Consider the following 15,387-nt stretch of genomic DNA (forward strand, 5'->3'; position numbering starts at 1 on the left):
TCTTTTCTCAAAGAACAAAACAAAAAAAAAATGTTCTGCAATTAAGAATTCATAATAAAGACAGACTAACTATGTGGTGCATACCTTTTCCCCCAGCACTAAGGAGGCAGAGGCTAGAAGATTTCTAAGAGTCTGAGACCATCCTGGTCTACATAGTGAGATCCAGGACTGCCAGGTATATATAAACCCTGTCTTTAAGAAAGTAAAATAAATCATAATAAGGACAAAATCTAGTAACTTTAAAAAAATACAAATGGAAGATGAACAACGTCATTAGAAAAAGATAAATAAAAATGGCAATGGGATATCACTTGCTACTCGATAGAAGGGCAATCATATTAGTAAATATAAAATAGCAAAATATTGGTGATAATGCCAAGAAACTAGAATCCTTAAACCTGCAAAATAAAAGTGTTATAATAAAAAAGATTGAAAATCTCTTAGAAAGTAAAATTTCAAGTTGCCACATGACCTAGCATTCTACTAGTACTAAGAATGCTTCCAAGTATTCAAAAAACAATGGGTGTGTTAATATGAGTATCAGAATTATAACTATCCACAGATGAAAAAAAAATGAAATGTTAATATATGTAATAAAATGGATAAAACTTGAAGATATGCTGAGTGAAAATTCAGAAACAATACATCATGTATTCTCTTTAAATAAAATATTTATCATAAGTGGGGTTGGAAAATAAGTTAGTACTTGACAGAGCCTAGGAACAGAGACAAAGGAAAATAACTGCTAGTTGGGTTTTCACTGCAGGGATGAATGCAATGAAATGAGGTAGTAATGCATGACATGAATGGAATAAATGCTGCTGAATATTTTTTTTCAAAAAATGTGACAAAGACCTCTAATTGTTTCGTATACCACAAATTTCATAATTCTGAGAAAACATGTAAAGGGATACCATATATAATCCCCATATCTTCTGTTCATTGGAAATTTTGCCCACCAAATAAATTGAATTTGATAAATCCTTTACCTATTGCTGAAATTGCCAACATCAATGCAACTTCAGCTTGAAAGAGAATGTTCTAATTCAGTCTCATCTTTTGTTCACTTTCAATAATCTTTACACTAAGACTGAAACCTTACAAATAGCAAGAAAGTGAGAAACTGTAAAGAGATAGGCTCTGACTGTGACATCATAGGCTTATCAAAAACAGCTTAGAAATCTCTAAGACTCTGGGCTTGGTGGTGTATCCCTTTCATCTCAGCACTGTGGACTCAGAAACATGTGGATCTTTTTTGAGTTCAGCCTGGTCCACAGTGCAATTCCCAACAGAGCAAGGACTATACAAAGAAAGAGTAAAGCAATAAAAAAAAGAAAGAAAGAAATCCCTCGGGGCATGAATTTTGAACTACTGAAGAAAAGTATTTGCTGGACACAAATAATAAAATGACATAGCTTTCATTTACTGTCAACAGACCTTCATGGAGATAAAGGAGGCTCATGGTACCATCCCCCAGTCATGATGAAATTTTAATTGCCCTAATTTTACACAGTTACTTTTTCTTAATACTTCTTGAACAGTTATGAGTCTCTGCATTACCAAGTACCTACTAAAAGAGGAGACTTCTTTCATCAAAGTTGAGAGTAGAAAAATTGATCATTATAGATATGAATATTTAGATGGCAGATTGACAATATCATCATTAATAAAACATAGTTTCCGTCTTTGGACATATACTTCGAAGCCTTGGTTTATGAAAGGCATGAATTCCTCTCTGTGGAGCATGACTCAAATCCAATGAAGAGCGGTGGGCTATGCCAATTTACAGTTGTGCCAGTATTGCATACACACTTTGCCCAATAGGTTGGGATTGTACGATGTAGAGCCCATGGGTAAGAATATTAAGTTGTTTTCTTTGCCATCAGCCCTCACATCACCTTACAGTTCTATGAAAGGGAGCCAGTTGGGAGAAATTCCTGGTAAGTTCAAGTTGCTCTCTCTTGATTTTGAAGCCAAAGTGTTTGGTGTTTACAGCAACACCATGTTCTTAGGGTGGCAAAGCAAGAATACTGGCCCCTGCTTTGTTTCAGATGTCTCTCAGACCTCCCTGATCAGTAATTCCTAGGCAGATAAGGAGTATCTGGTACAAGGAGTTTCATTTAGTAGCCCTGGCATCTGGAAGCAGAATTATTCACACATGTGGGACACCTCTGTTCAAAGTTTTAAAATCATATTTACTATTAACCTGTAAGACAGTGGGATTTCAAGAGGCTTCTTCATACATCCTTCGTTTTGGTTAACCCCCTTACTCTTCTTCACTTATTCCTACCCCATCCCCAGTTTAATATCTAGCACACATTATCCAATGTCCCATTCATTTATAGCACAGTGTTAACTAAACATATATGCACAAGCTTAATTCTGACTTAAATGTATCTCCTAATAGTGCCACTCCTTATAGTCAAGTATTCAAAACATGAATCTATGGCGACCATTTCTGTTAAAACAACCACATCCTCCCATTCTTCCTTCTGTATTCCTGCTCCATCCCAAATTAAAGTTTTCACACACATCATCCAATTCCCCATTATATTATATTGTTGGGAACAGGTGAAAGTACCTTGTAATAAGTACTGACATTTTGAATTCAGGATCTCTTTTACCTGTAGGGTGAAAAAAAGTTCAACTGCCCAAGCCCTAAAGGAGCTAGGACTTTCCAATAGCTGACATATCTCCTCCTTAAACCATAGAAATCATCGCTTACACATCTTTGGTTCTCTAAAATGTTGAGGTTGCTTCTAACAATACAAAGAACAAATGAATCTGATAGGTTGGGCTGAAAAGCTTACATTCTGTGTCCATTGATCATGATGAAGCACATAGGGAAAACCACTAATCTCTATGACCTTGTGGGTGTAACCTGTAACTGTGACTTGCACAGATGTGGTTTGGAGGGTTTAAATACTTTCTGAATGAAAGTTCAAGAACACACTCAGCTCCAGAGTCTGTACTTTTCTCCTTGACCAAAACTTTTTGCTATTCAATTCAATAAAGATCTTGCTTTACGTGTACCTGCTTGCATTGTTTCAGACTCTCAGACCCCAACAATAATTTGTGTTCTACTATATTCTATTATAACTATCCTCTCATATTTTTTAAACTTGGTTTCAAAATGGAGGTTCCTATGTAGCTTCTTCATGGCAATCTCATTTAAATTGACCATTATGCAGCCCGCTCTCCTCATCACTTAACTACTTACTTGAGCCATTCTGCCCCAGAATTGCACTCTAACTTCATATCACCTTTATTCTACTATCCATGCCATCTTCCTGCATGTCTCCACTACTAGTCCATTGATGGCTTTCTGACTTGTACATATAATCTTACATGAAATGGAAAAACAACAAATTTGAAGCTAAGGCATACATTTTCATTTAACCATGTGTCAGGTGATGGACATCTAACTTGATTCTGTTTCTTAGATATTATCAATAAAGCAGCAATGAACACTGTAGTGATATTTCATTTGTATTTTAATAAATAAAGCCTGCTTTAAGTTTAGAGAGCAAACCAGCCAGTCACTGACCGCTTTCCTCTATTTCAGTCCAACATTGGAATCCTCCTACAGGAATCTCAGCATGAGATTGTGAGTGAGAGCTATCTCTTCCCATTTTTATTCCTTTCCAGGGTTGGGAATAAAGGTGGCCACTTTCTATGGCAAACTAATGTGGCTACTGAGATTAAAGGTATGTGTCATCACTGCCTTGTCTGTAAGGCTGATCAATGCGGCTGGTTTACTCTCTGAACTTCAGATAAGCTTTATTTATCAAAATACAAATGAGCTGGGTGGTGGAGGCATTTAATCCCAGCACTTGGGAGGCAGAGACAGGCAGATTTCTGGGGGTTTGAGGCCAACCTGTCCTCCAGGAGTTAGATCCAGGACAGGTAGGGCTGTTACACAGAAAAACCCTCTCTCAAAAACAAAACAAAGCACAAAAAGAATATAAATGAAATAGCATTACAAAACATGATGGGCAAGTGTTCATTGGTAAGATGGCAAGTACTTGGAGCTCATGCCCAGAAGTGGATAATGTGTATCAGCTTCCTCTGAGATAAAAACCCTTCATTCTCCTAATAAAGTCCTTAAAACATGGGCTCTTAAAAGAGAGATAAAGGAGCGGTGTGATCTAAGGCAGTATTGTTATGGTTTAAGTAAAAATGATGCAAATTCCCCAAGGGGGCACAGCAGAAGAAACACTGCAGACCCTCAAGCAGCAGCAGTGGGCAGCGGGCCATGGAACCAAGTCACAGATCCCTGAGCAGTGGCAGGCAGCAGGCAGCGGGTCCCAAGAGCAGCCAGTGTCAGGCAGTGATGGCACAGTTGCCCAAGAGGCTGCAGTGGGCCACGAGGGGCAATGAGTCACAGACAGGGAACTGCAGCCCCAGCGGGTGAGAAGCAGAGATGGATAGACATGCCATGCAGAGTGAGGTTGGATATTTATTTAGTGGGTTATGGAGGGGAAAGAAGAGAAGGAGAGAAGAGCAGAGAGAGAGAGAGAGAGAGAGAGAGAGAGAGAGAGAGAGAGAGGAGGGGGAGGGAGAGAAAGGAGGGGAAGAAGGGAGAGACAGAAGCTGCCTCTTCAAGAGAAGAAAAAGAAGAGACTGGAGCTGAAAACTGAAGATCAGCTTGCCTTGGCAGACAGGGGAAGGAGTGGGCATGGCTTGTCTCTTAAAGGGACAGAACAGACCATTACAAGAATAATTTTCTCAACCATCTTAATGTTCTCTCAGATAATGTTTCTCATGTTGCGGTGACTCCAACTATAAAATTATTTTAGTTCCTACCACATAACTCTAATTTTGCTACTGTTGTTAATCATAATGTAAATATCCCATATGGCAGATATCTGATATGCAACTCCAATGGGGTCCTGACACAGAAGTTGATTTTCACTCTTGTAAAATATTTCATCCTGCATTGAATCTCCCAAAAATTCAGAAATAAGCAACTTAATAGCTTTAAGATGTTACTGAAACTGACACGATTCACTAGTGCTATCCTCCCTCAAACATATATAATTGATAAGGGCTGCTGACTCTTTCAGAAAAGCTGAGCTACACAGAAGATGCTCAGACTAACCATGAAGCAGACTCCAGTTAAGCTGCAAAGACCAGACATGACAAGCTGCCTAGAGTGTGGAGGCCTGGAAATGTGAGCCTATTTCCACATTGACCAAAGATCAGAGAGTTGGGATTTTCCTCTAGTTCCTTCAAGGTTATTGTCTGTTTCTACCTCAAACAAAGATCCCACCTAGGTGTTGACTGGAGAGTTCTGCTTTCTCAAGGTTATTGTGGATAATAGTTTAGAACTTGTACTCCAGGAATAGAGAACCAGATTGTTCCTACCTCAAACAAGAGTCTAAGGATCCAAGTTCCAGTTCCTTTGTGGAGATAACTGTATATTCCACCCAGGGAGTGGTTTGCCTACAGGAAGTTTTGGTCTAGTGTGTGAGCATGACTTGTTTTGTTCTGGCAACAGAATGTTTAACTATGGGAGCTAGAGAAATGGCTCAGAATTTAAGAGCAACTGGCTGCTCATCCTGAGTTCAATTCCCAGCAACCACATGTGGCTCAAAACCATCTATAATGAGATCTGGTGCCCTCTTCTGGCAGAACACTGAATACATAATAAATAAATCTTTAAAAAAACTGTTAAAAAAAACTATGAATGTAACCTGTGACCTTCAATTGGAATGTTCTTTCTTTGTATCATGATAATGCAGTCTTTTGTCTTACTCCTACCTTTTGGGGTCAGGGGTTTCTTCTTTCCATTTGATATTTTTTGCTTCTTTATCAAAGATCAGGTGTTCAAAGATGTGTGGATTGATATCTGGGTCTTCTATTCAGTTCCATTGGTCCTCCTGTCTGTTGTTATGCCAGTACCAGGCTGTTTTCAGTACTGTAACATTGTAATAGAGTTTCAAGTCAGGGATTGTGATGCCTCCGCAAGTTTTTAATTGCCCAGAATTGTTTTGGCTATCCTGGGTTTTTTGCTTTTCCAAATGAAGTTGAGTATCATTCCTTCAAGGTCTTTGAAGAATTTTGCTGGGCATTGCGTTGAATCTGTAGATTGCTTTCAGTAATATTGCCATTTTTACTATATTAATTCTGGCTACCCAAGAGCATGGGAGGTCTTTTTACTTTCTGGTGTCCTCTACTATTTCTTTCTTCAAAGATTTAAAGTTCTTGTCATACAAGTCTTCCAGTTGTTTGGTTAGTTACTCTGAAATATTTTATGCTATTTGTGGCTATTGTAAAGGTGTTGGTTCTCTGATTTCTTTTGTAAACCTTTTAGCATCTATGTACAGGAGGGCTACTGATTTTTTGAGTTAATCTTGTATCCTGCTGCATTTCTGAAAATGTTTATGAGTTATAGAAGTTTCTTGGGAGAATTTTTGGGATCACTTATGCAAACTATCATACCATCAGCAAGCAGTGAGAGTTTGACTTCTTCTTTTCCAATTTGTACCCCCTTTATCTCCCTTTGGTATCTTATTGCTCTAGCTAGGACCTCAAGAACTACGTTGACTAGGTATGGAGAGAGTGGACAACCTTGTCTTGTTTCTGATTTCAGTGGAATCGCTGAGAGTTTCTCTTCATTTAGTTTCATGTTGGCTGTTGGCTTGCTATATATTGCCTTAATTATGTTTAGGTATGTTCCTTGTATCCCTGATCTCTCCAAGACCTTTATCACAAAGGGATGTTGTATTTTGTCAAATGATTTTTTGGCATCTAATGAGATCATCATGTCATTTTTATTTTCCAGTTTGTTTATATAGTGGATTACGTTGACAGATTTTCATATGTTGGACCATCCCTGCATCTGTGGGATGAAGCTGACTTAGTCATGGTAGATGATGGTTCTGATAGGTTCTTGGATTCGATTTGCTAGTATTTTATTTAGTATTTTTGCATCAATGTTCATGAGTGAGATTGGTCTGTAATTCTCTTTTTTAGTATTGTCTTTCTGTGGTTTGGCTATCAGGGTAATTGTAGCCTCATAAAAAGAGTTTGGCAATGTTCCCTCTGTTTCTTTTATGTGGAATAATTTGAGGAGTATTGGTATTAATTCCTCTTTGAAAGTTTTGTAGAATTCTGAGCTGAAACCATCTGGTCCTGGGCTTTTTTTGGTTGTGAAACTTTTGATGACTGTTTCTATTTCTTCAGCAGTTATAGGTCTGTTTAATTTGCTTATCTGGTCTTGATTTAATTTTGGTAAGTGATATTTATCCAGAAAGTTGTCCATTTTCTTTAAGTTTTCCAACTTTTGTGGAGTACAGGTTTTCAAAATATGATCTGGTGATCCTCTGTATTTCCTCTGTGTCTGTTGTTATGTCCCCCTTTTCATTTCTGATTTTGTTAATTTGGATATTCTCTCTCTGCCTTTTGGTTAGTTTGGATAAAGGTTTGTCTATTTTGTTGAATTTCTTGAAGAACCAAGTCTTGGTCTCATTGATTCTTTGTATTGTTTTCTTTGTTTTTATTTTGTTGATTTCAGCTCTCAATTTGGTTATTTCCTGCCATCTAGTTCTCTTAGGTGAGTTTGCTTCTTTTTGTTCTAAAGTTTTCAAATGTTCTATTAATTCACTAGTGTGGGATTTTTCCAGCTTCTTTATGTAGGCCTTTAGTGCTATGAACTTGCCTCTTAACACTGCTTCCATTGTGTCCCATAAATTTGGATATGTTTTGTGGTCATTTTCATTAAATTTTAGGAAGTCTTTAATTTCCCCATTTATTTCTTCCTTGACCCATTGATGATTCAGATGAGCATTATTTAATTTCCATGTTTGTGGGTGTTCTGGAATTGGTATTGCTGTAGACTTCTAGTTTTAAAGCATGGTGATCTGATAAAATACATTGGGTTATTCCAATATTTTTGTATTTGTTGATGCTTGTTTTTTTACTGAGTATGTGCTCAATTTTTGAGAAGGTTCCATGAGGTGCTGAGAAGAAGGTGTATTCTTTTCTGTTTGGATGGAATATTCTATAGATGTCTGTTACATTCATTTGAGTCATAACATTTGTTAGTTCTCTTATTTCTCTGTTCATTTTTTGTCTCATTTACCTGTCCAGTGTGAGAGGGGAGTATTGTGTGGGAATTAATACATGATTTAAGCTTTAGAAGTGTTTCTTTAACATATGAGGATGCCCTTGTATTTGGGGCATAGATGTTCAGTATTGGAATTTCCTCTTAATGGATTTTTCCTGTTACTAATATGAAATGTCCTTCTTTGTCTCTTTTGACTGATTTTAGCTTGAAGTCTATTTTGTTAGATATTAGGATAGCTACACCCACTTGTATCTTAGGTCCAACCTTTTACTCTCAGATGATGTCTGTCTTTGAGGTTGAGATGTATTTCTTGTATGCAGAAGAGGGATGGATTCTGTTTCGTATCCAATCTGTTAGCCTGTGCCTTTTTATGGGTGAGTTGAGTCCATTTACATTAAGGGATATTAATGACCAGTGGTTGCTATCTCTTTTTAATTTAGCTTTCATTGTTGGTGAGACTCATGGAACTGTCCCTCGGCTATGATGAAATTTTAATTACCCCAGTCTTACACAGTTACTTGTTCTTAGTGTTTTCTGAAAAGTTATGAGTCTTTTCATTGCCAACTACCTACTGCAGGAGGAGATTTCTTTCACCAACGTTGTGAACAGTAAAAATTGATAATTATAAACATGAATATTTAAGTGGCAGATTAACAGCATGATCATTAATAAACATAGTTTCTGTCTTTGGACTTATACTTCGAAGCCTTGCTTTGTGACTATGGCATGAATTACTCTCTGGATCAGGACTCAAATCCAGCACAGAGATTGGTTGGTTATGCCAATAAGCAGTTTTGCCAATGTTGCACCAGTATATACACTTTGACCAGTAGGCTGGTATTTTAAGGATTCAGGGTTTATGAGTAAGACTATTAACATATTTTCTTTGCCAGTAACCTTCGCATGACCTAACAGTTCTATGAAAGGAAGCCAGTTGGGGAAAATTTCTGGTAAGTTCAAGATTGTTCTCTCTTAATCTTGAAGCCAAACTGTTTGGTGTTTCCAGCAACACCATGTGCTTAGGGTGGCAAAACAAGGCCACTGGCACCTGCTTTTATTGGGATTCCATTTGAGCCTCGCTCACCAGTAATTCCTAGGCAGATAACGAGTACTTGGTACAGAAAGTTTCATTTACTAGCCCTGGTGTCTGTAGCAACATTATTCACACATGTGGGACCCTCTGTTCAAAGATTTAAAATTATATTTACTATTAACCTGTAAGGCAGTAGGATTTCATGAAGCTTCTTCATACATTCTTCCTTTTAGTTAGGTATTGTACTCTTTTTCTTTTATTCTTGCCCCATCCCTGGTTAGATATTTATGTAGGAGACCAGAAAAGTGGCACATTCCACCTTGACTATAGGTCAGAGAGTTCAGGCCTATACTTCTCCTTTAAGGTTATTGACAAGAGGTTTGATTCAGGAAGTGGTTGTCTACAGGATGCTTGGCCTAAGGTGTGGTCACTGCATGTCCTGGCTAAACAACAGAATACTTAACTCAGAATATAGCTACCGGATATTTTAGGTATTTAAGAGATAATTGCTCTGTTTGTTCTTTATATCATGTTAAAGCAGTCCTTAGCCTTTTCCCTCTCCCACATCGGATTGGAGTATATAAGCATATGGAAAATAAATTTGGGCATATTCAGTATTCACTGAATTGCCCTTCCAACTCTATTCTGTTTCTCTGTCCTTTACTTTCGTATCTCTGTTCCTTCTGTCTAATATTTCTAATTCATATGTCCCTACTCTGGAAAAGGCAAACCCCATCAAGGCTGGACCCTGACAGACAGTACCCAATGTGAGGCTCATGACTGATGTTGCCCCCAATGTGGGGGGCCCCCAAAACATTTAGCACACATTATCCAATGCCCACTCATTTTTAGCACACTGTTGCCACTTCTAAGATTGTTATGTACCATCTTAATTGTAGCTTAAATATATATCTTAATGTAACTCCACATAGTCAATTATTCAAACACATGAGTCTATGGGGACCATTCCTATTAAAACAACCATACCCTTTTACTCTTCCTCCTGTATTCTTGTCCCATTTGAAGTGAAAGTTTTCACAAACAATTCCCCATTGTTTTATATTATATTGTTTGGAACTTAGTACTAAGTACTGATATTTCAACTTCAGGATCTACTCTACCTGTTGGGTTAAAAAAGTTCAACTTCCCAAGTCCTAAGGGAGCTGGGACTTTACAGTAGCTAACCTATCACCTCCTTAAACCATGAATTGTCTCATATATCTTTGATTCTCTAAAATGTTGAGGTTCCTACCAACCCAAAGAATAAAGAAATCTGATTGGTCGGACTGAAAAGCTTACATCCTGTGTCCATTGACCATGATGGATCACATAAGGAAAGCCACTAATCTCTATGTCCTGGATGGGTATAAATTGTAACTAACTTGGCACAGATGTAGTGGTATTTGGAGTTAAATACTTACTAAATGAATGTTCAGGGATGCAATCAGCTCAAGAGTCTGTACTATTGGCCATGGCCAGTCAATTTTTGCTGCCCAATTCAATAAATATTTTTGCTTTATGTGGACTCGTGTGCCTGTTTGCATTATTTCAGACTCTCAGACTGTTATGGTTTAGATAAAACACTGCAGATCCCCGAGGGGTGCAGTGGCAGGCCACTAGGGCCATTGGGTCCCAGGTAGGGAGTCACATGGCAGGTGAACGACCTCAGCAGGTCAACCAGTAGCACAAGGAGCTGTGGTGGGTGAGAGACAGAGATGGATAGGCACACCATGCAGAGAAAGTGGATATTTATTTAGTGGGTTAGGAGGGGAAAGGAGGAAGAAGAGAAGGGGGAAGGAGCAGGGTGGAGGGAGAAAAACAGAGAGAGGGGGAAGGGGAAGGGGGAGAGGAGAGTAGAAGCTGTCTCTTCAAGAGAGAGACAGAAAGGAAAGAACTCAGGTTGGAAGTGGAAGGAAGATTTGCTTGTCTTGGTGGACAGGGGAGGGAGTGGGTAGGGCTTTTCTGTAGTAAGAGCTGTGGGTTGCATTCCTGCTGCCCCAGCTCCTGGTCACCTGGCTAGCTTATACCCCGAAATAACAACACACAAACTGTATTCATTTAAACACTGCTTGGCCCGTTATATCTAGCCTCTTCTCGGCTAACTCTCACACCTGGACTAGCCCATTTCTAATAATGTGTGTAGCACCCCAAGGTGCACTTACCAGGAAGATTCTAGCCTATGTCCATCCTGAGTTGGAGCTTCATCGTGTTTGGCTCTGAGAGGAGCTGCATGACGTATGTCTGAGGCGTCTTACCTCACTTCCTCTTCCTGCCAGCATTCTGTTCTGTTTACTCCACCCACTTATGTTCTAACCTATGAGGGCCAAGCAGTTTCTTTATTTTTTAACCAATGACCTTCCTCCATCAGGGCTTGTCTCTTAAAGGGACAGGACAGACTATTACACAGACTCCAACAGTAATATGTTTCTATTATAGAACTATTCTCTCTTATTATTAAGTTGCAAAATGCTATGCTCCCATGGCTTCTTCATGGCCATGTCATTGTCATTATAGCTGTCCTTTCAGCATACTGTTACTTTCTTCTAGATCACTCCACTGCTTACTTGAGCCATTTTGCCCACAGGATGCCTACTCTCTAACTTCATATCACCTTTTTTCTACTATTCATGCCATCTTCCTACGTGTTTCACTACTGCTTCATGGCTTCTACATGTAGTCTTCCTTGAATGTTGGAGACCATCTTTCACAAATATACCATTTACCAGGGTAGGGGCATGGGGATTAGAAAAATAAGTAAAGAGAAAGAAGATATGAGTGAAAATAATAAAACAGAAACAACAGATAGTACCAGAAAGGAGTTCCAGTGAATACTAAAATTGCCCACATTTAATTTTCCACACACTTTTATACCCCAATACAATATGGGGAAGAAAGCAAAAGACTGCTTTAACATGATTCAAAGGACAACTCGAACTTTCCCCAATACTTGAGACATCAAGTCATTAATCCTTGAGAAAACCATTCCATTGTTTAGGCAGTGAACCCACCATAGACCAAGTATTCTGAAGGCAGCCACTCCCTAGGTAAAACCTCATAATTCAAAAGAAAGAGCAGAAGTATGCTTGAATTCTCTGACCTTTGGTCAGAGTGGAGAGGATACACCTCTATGGTCATCTTAATGTCCAAAACACCAAGTCACCACTCCCTGGGTCAGGGTGTGCAGCCACAGCTGTTGTCAGCAACTTAGAACAAGCTGAAACTCTGTGACCTTCGGACAAAGTGAAATAGGCTCATATTTTTTGGCCTCCACACTTGAATGAAAACACAAGTTTGAAGCTAGCTCCTACATTTTCATTTAACCATGTGTCAGGTGATGGATATTTATCTCAAACCCATTTCTTAGTTGCTGTCCATAAAGCAGCAATGAACATGATGGCCAAGTGCTCATTGGTAAAATGGCAAGTCTGTGCAGTTCATGTCCAGGAGTGAATATTATGTATCAGTTTCCTCTGAGATTAAACCCTTCATTCTTAGAGGGAAGTCCTTAAAACACAGGAAATTAAGAGAGGTAAAGGAACAGGATTATCTAAGGCAGTATAGTTCTCAACCATCCTAAAATATTTTGACCTTTTGATAATGTTCCTCATGTTGTGATGACTTAAAATATAAAAGTCTTTTACTTTCTCCCTCATAACTAATTTTGCTACTGTTATTAATCATAATATAAATATCAGATATGCCATATATCTGATAGGTGATGCCAAAGGGGTCCTGACACAAAAGTTGATTTTCACTCTTGTGAAATATGTTATCTTGCAGAGAAGCTCCCAAACTTAGAAATAGACAAGTTAATAGTTTTAGGAAGTCACCAAAACTGAGGAGATTCACTAGTGCCTCCTACCTCAAACATATATAATTAGTAATTACTGCTGACACTTGGAGACAAGCTGAGTTGCATAGAAGATGTTCAAACCAGCCATAAAGCAGACAATGGTCAAGCTGCCTAGACCAGACAAGACAAACTGCCTAGAGGAGGTAGTGAGTGTCTTGAGCTGCCTTCAGGCTGTGCAGTGGTCCTCAGGTTTCCAGCTCCATTACCCATCAACATCACAGGGTGATACAGCTGTCATTGAGTCAATGGGATCATTTTGCTGATTGCCCATTCATTGTCTCATTTTCTTGCTAGCACATTTATTCCTTCACTGGCATTGGAGCCTATTTCTTTTAAATTCTAGCATAATGACCAGCCAAGACATCCAGTCTTTTGGACTAAGCAAAAACTGAAATTTTGGACTTTCTGTTATATTCAGTCCTTGTTGGATTTGCTGGACAGTCTGTAAGTCATCCAATAAATCTCTATTATATATATATATATATATATATATATATATATATATATATATATATACACACACACACATATATATGAATATATATTCATTCTATAAGTTCTTATACGCTAGAAAACTCTGACTAGTACACTAGGAGACACAATCTCACAATAAACTCCCTGGTACTCTGCCTTTTTAAGTCTTTCCACCCCCTCTTCAAAAAACAATGTTAAAGTCATAGGAACAGGAAGGTTTCACAGATGTATCCAGTGGGCCTGGACTCTAAAACTCTGCATTTTGATTATTTGTGGATTTTTGCAGTGGTCCCCTTTGAAAAGAGGTATTTCCTTGATGAGGGGTAAAGACTAAACTTACCTGTGAGTACAAGGAAAAATGTTTAGTTGTTTGTTAGATGATGGTTTAGTAAAGTGGTGGTTGTTTGTTATCTTCCAAGATTCTTGTCTTCACCAGCATTAGCAGAGCTCCAATGCCAGTTATGATGTCCAAACTTTTGTTAAGAGGGTCTTAAGTTCAATGAAAGAGATGTTGCTTTCCACCCTAGTATGTGTGTACTACATTCTTATGTCTATTGTGCCAGAATGACAGTTGATGTGGTTCATAAGTTCACATGGTACTTCTGGTATCATGAAAGCTATTTCTCAGGGAACAATTTACATTATTTGAGACAATGTCACTGCATACATCCATCTGTTTGGGACTCACTATGTATTACTGACTGGCCATGAACTCAATTCCCTTTGCCTGCGCCTCCTGAGTACTGGTTAAACAGCTTGCCTAACCTTGCCCAACTCTATGTTTTTCATTGTTTGTCCTTTTTGTTTGTTTGTTTTTTGAAGACAGCATTTTTGCTGACCTGGAACTCAATCTGTAGACAAGGCTGGTCTTGAATTCACAGAGATCGGCCTGCCTCTGCTTCCTGAGTGCTGGGATTAAAGGTGTGTGTCACTATGACCTGTCCTGTTATCATGTCTTGACAATTATCCAAGGTAACTGCACAGTCTACTTGACAGAAATGTGTGATCAACTGGATCTTTTGTTTACTGAATTTAAAGACTTCTGTCCCACTAAATTGGAAACTCTAATTGAAATAGATGAATATAACATACAAGGTGAATATAACCTACCAAATTTGAACAACATGAAATAAATAAGCTAAACAGAACTATAAGTAGTATTAAATTTAAGCTGGCATAAAATACCACCTTTAAAACAACCCCATGACTAGACTGACAGGATTCTATCAGAACTTCAGAGAAAAACTAACAGCAAAGCTGATACTCAAAAATACTTCTTGACACAAGAAAGGAAGGCTTCTTTACTCTAAGTACTAATTGATATTATACCAGATAATGGGCACAGGCCACATTGTAGAGGCAAAGGTAGGTCGATCTCAGTGAGTTCAAGGACAGCCTGGTCTTCAATGTGAGTTCCAGACAAGCCAGGGATATTACACAAAGAAACCCTATCTTGAAAAAACAATAAACAAATAGATAAACAAACAAATAAATAAAATCACTAGATAATGATACAACCAAAAGCAATCTATAGACTGATGCATTTATTTTTTAAAACATTTCTGAGCTTGCGATGGTGGCAAATGTCTTTAATCCCAGCACTCTTGATGAAGAGACTGGCTGATCTCTGGGACTTCAAGGCCAGCCTAGTTTACTCTTAAAAAGCTAGCTTTACTTTCAGTTTATTTTTATGATGGATTACATTGATAGATTTTCATATGTTGAACCAGCCCTGCATCACTGGGATGAAGCCTACTTGATCATAATGGATAATTTTTTTTATGTGTTCTTGGATTCGGTTTGCCAGTATTTTATTGAGAATTTTTGCATCGATGTTCATGAGTGAGACTGGTCTGTAATTCTCTTTCTTGGTTGAGTCTTTGTGTGGTTTTGGTATCAGGGTAACTGTAGCTTCATAAAAGGAGTTTGGCAATGACTCTTTTGTTTCTATTTTGT

General features: G+C 38.3%; 1 protein-coding gene across 2 annotated transcripts in view; it reads left to right on the top strand.

Annotated features, from left to right (window-relative positions):
* The window catches only part of LOC142832742 (uncharacterized), a 196,329-nt gene that overhangs the window by 113,618 nt on the left and 67,324 nt on the right, over positions 1-15,387 (top strand). The gene's annotated exons all lie outside the window — the stretch shown is intronic.

This window comes from Microtus pennsylvanicus, chromosome 1 (genome assembly GCF_037038515.1).
Source record: "Microtus pennsylvanicus isolate mMicPen1 chromosome 1, mMicPen1.hap1, whole genome shotgun sequence".
Lineage (NCBI taxonomy): Eukaryota > Metazoa > Chordata > Mammalia > Rodentia > Cricetidae > Microtus > Microtus pennsylvanicus.